General features: G+C 38.9%; 1 non-coding gene and 1 pseudogene across 1 annotated transcript; both read right to left on the bottom strand.

Moving 5' to 3' along the window:
- Positions 1–3,986: 3,986 nt before the first annotated feature.
- TRNAD-AUC (transfer RNA aspartic acid (anticodon AUC)) lies at positions 3,987–4,057 on the bottom strand. Its single transcript has one exon. It is a non-coding gene; the product is annotated as a tRNA-Asp (tRNA).
- Positions 4,058–5,847: 1,790 nt separating this feature from the next.
- LOC143562284 (calmodulin-like protein 3 pseudogene) lies at positions 5,848–6,641 on the bottom strand (annotated as a pseudogene).
- Positions 6,642–7,815: the final 1,174 nt, after the last annotated feature.

The following is a 7,815-nucleotide window of genomic DNA, read 5'->3' as shown; positions in this document are numbered from 1 at the left end:
CACCGATTGCTTCTCGTCCGAGAATAATATCATGTTTGAAAGTTGCCGGTAAGACTAAAAATTCGACTTCCTCAGTTCTTGAGTGGACTCTGTCACTAAGTGTGACTGGGAATGTGATGACACCCCGCGGGTGCATTATTTCCCCACCAAACCCAGAAACGGGAGCATGAATGGGTCGCAATCTTTCTTTATCATCTTCCTCAAGCTGGTCAAAGCACTGTTGGTACATAATGTCAGATGTACTACCAGTGTCAAAGAACACTTACTACGACCGATAATGCCCGAATAGGGCAGTGATTATCAGAGGATTCTTGTTGTACAGTCTTCCTCTGATACGTGGAAAAATGACTGGCTCGTTTTTCCACTCCTCATCCACAAACTCTTTCCTTTTACCATTGATCTGTTGACCTCCCTGAATCATGTGAACGTTCAGATCTTTTATTTACCTTTTGGCCGGGCCCTGGTTATCCTTTGCGGGAGGTTTACCAGGTCCTGGTCGTACACTTTTGACCAAATGATCCAATTTCCCGTTCTTTACAGCTGCCTCTATTTCATTCCTTAGGGCCACACACTCGTTTGTATTGTGCCCTATATCATTGTGGTACGTGTAACGTTTTTTGTTATCGAGGAATGATTTCCTCGGCAATGGTTGAGGTTTGCGGAAAGTCAAATTCTCAGTTATGAGGATCGCTGAAGGAGTTTTTGACAACTGAGCCAGCTGTTGTTGGGAGATCGTGTTGGAAAATTACGCTTGTTCTTGTTGCCAATCAACGATCTTGCATCGAACTGCTTTGGTTGTTCTGTGGTCGGTTGCAGCCTTGACCAGATTGTTCCTTTAGCTTTGTATTTGGTCTTGGAGTCTAGAATTCGACCCTTGGTGATTGCTTCTGGCTGCTGGACCCCAATGTTTTTTTGGTTCTTGCAAACAACTTGGCTGTTGTCATGATTTCATCCCAGGACTCGGGCATTCCGTCTTTTCCGGTTAGTGTGCGGATCAGGGCATCACTATGGACATTCTTGCGGAACGCTCCCCGCAGCATATCTTCACTAACCCCTCCGATGTTAAGGCTCTCGTTATTAAAACGAGTAATGAAGTCCTCAATGGATTCATTATTTCGCCTTTCAACATTCAGTATTTCCGAAGGATCACGTGTATGTTTTCTTTGTTGGCTGAAATGTTGGGAGAATTTTGCTACAAAATCCTTCCAAATTTTAATATGTCCGCATGGTAACTTTTCAAACCATTCTCGCGCCGCTCCAGTGAATGTTAGTGTGAACATGTGACACCAATATGGAAGAGTCCAACCACTGACTCTTCCAACTGCCTCAAACCTCAGCAAATGATCACTAGGATCCGTCATTCCACTATATGTTCCAACGGATGTTGGGATTTTTGCGTTTATCGGGAATGGAGCCGTCGCGATGGTTGGAATGAACTTCGATTTTTCTGCGAAAGATTCAGGACGGTATAGTTTAAGAAATTCATGTTCAGCACTACTCTAGTATTCCGCATGGCGGACAGCTGGTCGCGGGTAACTAGCCCTTTCGTTTGAAGGGAGACGGCTATCCCCGCTATAATAACTACCGTCCAGGTGATAGGTTGAATCATGTCCATCTAGTTCGTTCTCATAGGATGGTACCCGCATGTCTATGCGGGGACGAGGACGTAACCTTGGGATTTCCCCCAAGTTTTGCTCCACCGGTTGACTATATTGAATATGACTTCCCCGTATGGGAGGAGAAACAGATCTCCTGGGGGAGTCGTCGTACGTCAGGGTACGAGCATGGAAACGCTCATTTCGTACCCTACGTTCATACTCAGCAACCAAACTTTCTTGTTGAATGCGGAGCCATTCGTCTGGAGACAAGAGTCCTCCAGATCTAGAGTTATGCTGCCGAACTCTCCTTGGAGCAGAGTCGCCGGAATTTTCATCCAGGCCTAACTCTGAGTGAGTTCGATTAGCATCTCTTATAATTCGGTCCAGATCTCCGAGATCGGAACCTCTTGGGGCTGTAACGCGCCCCAAATCAGTAGTTGGTGTAACAATATTTCCAGTGTCTACTGGGGTAACACCTTCTTGTTGAGCATACAATCCCCGAGCCGTCAAACCAACCAAGGAAAAACCTCCAGGGTTGACGGCATCGGTTCTTGTGATAGGAGTCGAAGTTCGAGCAAACACAGACGTTGCTCCTTCACGTGTTTCAAGATTGGGACCACGTGAAGATTGTGCTGGGTTCTCCGTCGGCCCTTTAGGTAACTGATTCATATCATAAAGAGGACGAAAATTTTTTTTGCTGTTCTAACAAAAGCACGGATGGCGCAAATTAAGAAACACGGATCTACTCCCCTAAACGGGTCCTAGATCCAATGAGTCAACATGGTAGGATATAGTTAACTACCAATACGATATGAACACAGTCTCCAAAGTCCAATGACATGAACCTGCAAAACAGGCACCGTGAGCTCGTTACGGGAAGGACAAGATGGGGGTCTTCCCGTAACCACCCTCCGGCGTGAGAATAAGTACAGTTCCGATGAAGATAAAGTACTTAAGTAGATTGAGAGAGTATATTGGGAGTGAATGAATACCTCATGATGATTGAGAAGGTATTTATAGCCTAAGGATGTGGGGAAGTAATTGGGCCATCTGTCCATTTAGAAGATGCTCTTATAACCGCCTGGACACGTGTCTTCATATAACAGGTTCAACTTATACGTTGCATGTGCATGTATAACAACCTAGACACGCGTCCTTCAGATATTGGTTAAGGGGTAATATTAGCCATGTGCACGGTTATAACGGCCTTGCCAGGTGTCACTGGCTGATTGGCCGAAGGATCACGTATTGCCCAAGAAAGCATATTGGCAAATCTTCTAGAAGGTATTTAGTTATTGACAGCTGTCCCGGAGCATTACCTCGTGGTCATCTACGCGGAAAGGGTACTCCTTGCGGATGACTTTTGAGGGTGCCAGGATGCTTCCACATGTGCAATGAGAGTGCTTCTTCCTCAGATGATTTATGCGGATGGTTCATATGTCCCGCGGGTGACCTGTGACGTGCCCTTGGTTGACCCGCGGGTATTACTTAAGGGTATTTGGGTCTTTTTGGTACCCTACCTCTATATGAAGAAGGAATACATATATTCAAATAATTAGCAACGAAGTTTGTTTATGTTGTATATATTACTTTCAAAGTCGTTATTTCCTCCCCCAAAAAAATACGTTTTCAACTTTATGCATTCCTTCTTTGGACTTATTATATACACACAAGTTAATAGTAGTTGACTTTAACTCATTTAGTTAAAACTTGGACATTCAAATTACCCCCTGTTGACTTCCATTGACTTGTAGGCACATACCAGTTGACTGTGAATCAATTGACTCTCATCATCAACCAACTCTAACAATGATCACAAACCAAGTTTAGAAAACCGTTCGGTTTCGGTTTGTTTGATTTTTGGCTTTTTTGTTTTTCGGTATCGTCATTGCAGCTTGAATTATTTGAGTTGTTAAAAAGTCCTTAGAATTCAAAAAAAGAAAAATGATTATTCATAAATTCGGTCAGTTTGGTTGACTTACGCATTAAACCGAATCCAAACCAAAAGTTTCTTTTATCAAAAGATCAAAAACTTGAAACAAAACAGTCGGTTTTCGTTTGGATTTGGTTATTTGGTTGGTGATAGTTACAAGTCGTAGACCATTACAAATTTACAACCCAGGAAGATACAACAAACACATTGTATATCAATCAATCAATCATACCCTGTAAAGTCCCACCAACAGCAAAGCTATAGGTAGGGTCTGGGGAGGGTGGGATGTAGGCACATCGTACCTCTATCCAAAGGGATAAAGAGGTGGCTTCCAAAGAGACCCTCAGCTCTAAAGTACATATATATAAAACAATACAGAGGAAATCCAAGAACAAACACATTGTATGATTATAGTTAATAACTTTCAAAAAAATTGTATTGTAAAAATGTATCATTGCCGTTGCCGGGGATCGAACCCGGTCACCCGCGTGATAGGCAGGAATACTTACCACTATACTACAACGACAACTTGATTTACTACTTTCACTTACAAGCTAATTTATGACTAACAGTGGCTTATGGTTTGTTAATTGTTTAATATAATTCAACTATAAGTCTTTTACACTATCAGAGCTCTACACTTTGATTAACTTAAAAGAAAATTTTTACTTCTTATTGATATCCCATACATATAGTACAAGAGATATACTTTCTTACGTTATCTGTTACCATATTCACTCACTCTTCTAGAAACGGCAAAGTCCAAAACAATATTTGTTAAAACGGTAACGTTTTTAAGTACCATATTCACCCACTCTTCGTCCCAGATACATTCTAACGCCATGCTTTACAAATGGTCACTTGTCTCTTAAATATCCTTTCAAGCAAAACAATACGAAACCCATATTCATCCTCTACAAGTCGACACCTTGCCTTTAAACACCTCCGCAATTTAGGGTGCCTCTGTTATCATATTTTTCCGTCTAAATAAATATACCTCAAAAATCTCTAAATATATATTAAGAAATTTGAGCTTGACTCGTTACAAACTTACAGGTCTTATGTCTAAAGCTAAAAACGTATGTAATTTATTATATAAGTCGAGCTCTAGTTTAGCCTGGTTTAGACTCCTCAATAGACTTGACACGTGTCTTTAACCTCACAATTAACCATCTTGATTGTGGTTGTCGTGTCTAGGTTTGTTTTCCTTTTTCAAATGTTTTCCTTTGTCGTCAACGTTACATTTGAACATTAGGCTTCATAAAGTGGGTCCCAAGTAGTTGAAATGTAATAATATATAGTCGTGTTAGTTGTTACACTTTTGTCATCAAACAACCTTTGACTCTAGACAGTTGAACCATTCTGCTCATCTGCTCTATATTGATGTTCACACATATCCAAACTTGTGGGAATCAATGTATATGTTTCTATAGCTATTGACATACTACAATTCATTATGATATAAAAGTTACATATAACTAACTAAGCCTATATATTGTGGTTTAACTAAATAGTGTAATAACGTCCTGCTATGTAGACAATGGGTTTTTTCCGCCATTTAATTATTACGTTGTGGTTTAACTAAAAAATAAATTAAAGAAAAAAAACAAATTGGTGATCGGTTGAGGTTCCATGGGCCCTACCTTATTTTCTCTAACGTCCGTTAAGAGGGTGGCACGCTCCTTTAATCCCCACGTTTTGGTGTATAACGCCCTTTGTGGGTGAGGTGGCCGGTCTAAGTAAAAAGTACATGAATAACATGCTATCTTTTTACACCGTATATTTTTATGTTTGGAACTGACTCGATCAATTTCTTTTGTTCATAAATGTAACAAGAGCCTATGTGTTTTTTATTTTTTAATTAAGATTGTTTATCTTTCATTCTATTACATATGATTTGTGATCCTTTGGTGTTAAATTATCAATCTTAATTCAAGCATGCCGGCCGTGTCTTTAAGAAGCAAAAAGGCCCACACTTGTTATAGACCAAATCCAAACATGTTCTTTTTGAGGTTGTTGAATCTCAAACTTTTGATTAGTAATACAATTAACAAGCTCACAAACATGAAAACCTTAGAACATTTGAACTACATACCATAAAAGTAAACTAGATTCTAGTTGTAACATAACTACAACTATGATGTTTAAATGACTAAAGACACAAATGGAAAAAATGAAATCAAAAACACTAATTTCTATACATTAACATGTTGCGTTAGACTGATTTAATGCGTGGCGACCTTAATACGAGAAAAAACACAAGACTTTTCTTCTTTTGTTATACCGGTACAACAATTGGTGTCTTTGATACGAAAAAAACACTTGTTCTTCTTATGCAAGCGAAACACGAATTAATTGACCGAAATAAGACTAATACCATTCCTCATCACGTTCTTGAACTCATGAAAATTGATCATACCATCACCATCAATATCAACTTTGCTTATCATCATCTTACAATCCTCCAACTTTCTACCTTCTTTGAACCCCAATGAATCCAAAACCAATCCCAATTCTTCAACACTTATGAGCCCATTTTTATCCCCATCAAACACATCAAATGCATCTTTCAAATCACCATCTTCATTATCAACATCAATATTCTTCTTCCCCTCTTCATCTTCTCGCCTCATCATCGTCTCGAAAAGCTCACAAAACTCATCGAAATCGATCAACCCATCGCCGTTGACATCAACTCTTTGAACCATCTCCACTACATCTCTTTCACTTGTTGAAATCCCAATATTCTTCAAAGAGTCACTTAACTCTTGTTTTGTAATGAACCCATCTCTATTCTTGTCAAAAGTAGCAAACACACTCTTTAACTCCTCCTTTCTTTCCCTCGAACCCGACTCGACACCTTCCTTTTTCGATAAATCCTCATCCTTCAAAGATCGAATTCGACATAAAGTATCAACCTTTTTTGTGGGTACTCTATAGAGAGTTAAAACAAAACCAATTATGAACAAAATAACTAGAAAACCAATGGTTAAAATAGCCATTTGTATCTCCTAAAACAAGAAGCTTCAATGAAAGAGATGAGAAACAGCCTTATGACTTATGAGTTGTGACTTTGTGTGTTTATGGAACAATTGGTGATATGTTAAATGAGTGACATTATAGTTTACGCGTTATTTGGTGTCATGTTCTTTTATTTAATCTTTAAATTGGAAATAATAAATAATAAGTTTTGGTGTGATCCCACAAAGCGCGTCGTCAAAACTTAATAAACTGAAAAATTGACTTTAAATATTAATAAAAAATATATATATTATTGTATGTGAAATGCCGTGTTTTCTTTAAATAAGTGGTGTAGAGTTGCACAAATCGGTATTAGAAAAGCCCGGATTAGGGTATGATTGGGTAGTGAAAGATAATATATTAGAAATATTTGAATCGGGTTCGGGTCCGGGTATTTTCTCAGAAAATCATACCCTATGTATCGGGTTCCGTTCGGCTATAGAACTGGGTATTTCTAAAACCGGGTATTTGAATAACCTATTTCTGGGTATTGAAAAAACCATATTTTCAGGGTTTTTTCGGGGCATTTTTCGGGTATAGATTAGAATTTTTTAGAGGTTGCACTTTTTAGGGGTATTTTTCGGGTATTATCCAGTTATTTTCGGTTGATTTCGGGTATAGATTGAGTATTTGAAAAACCCGGTTTCGGGTATTGGAAAAACCTGGTTCCGGGTATAGAACCGGTTCGGGTTTTTGGGTATTACCGGGTACAAATCGGGTCCGGTTCGGGTACGGGTTTTCGTACTAAAATGCATAACCTCCTACAGATAGGGTCGGGTACGGGTTCAGGCATTAAAAACCCGATATAAATAAACGGTTCCGGTATTTTTTTTTTCCAAATCCTGTTCCGGGTTCTAGTTTTTTTTGCACCTTTAAAGTGGTGTTTAATATAACAAAGTGTACAAGTTGATACAATAATAAGTTTAAAATATTTCTTGGAAGTAAATAATTAATTGTTTTCGATTTTATTACGTGTCAGATACTCAGATTTCGGAGTGTGCGTACACCTATAGACGCGTTGTGTTGCCGTTCGAAAAATAAAAATAATAATAATAATTAAAAACAATATATGTGTTGTATTATGATAATGACATTGTGGTGAGATCCAAAGCAACATTGTATTAAGTATTTGAGCTTATTAATATAAACAAGTTGAGGACGTCGTTGTGACTTGTGACGGCTCGAACTCAATATGTGAAGAACCAAATGCTTACATTGGTTACCTTGTCGGTAAACCGAAAGGACCAACATCTCTATCTGTAG

This window comes from Bidens hawaiensis, unplaced genomic scaffold (assembly GCF_021521415.1).
Source record: "Bidens hawaiensis isolate Kalapana, Puna unplaced genomic scaffold, B.hawaiensis_p1.1 tig00020924_1, whole genome shotgun sequence".
Classification (NCBI taxonomy): domain Eukaryota; kingdom Viridiplantae; phylum Streptophyta; class Magnoliopsida; order Asterales; family Asteraceae; genus Bidens; species Bidens hawaiensis.
The sequence above is the reverse complement of the archived record's forward strand: the minus strand, read 5'-3'. Positions and strand labels throughout refer to the sequence as shown.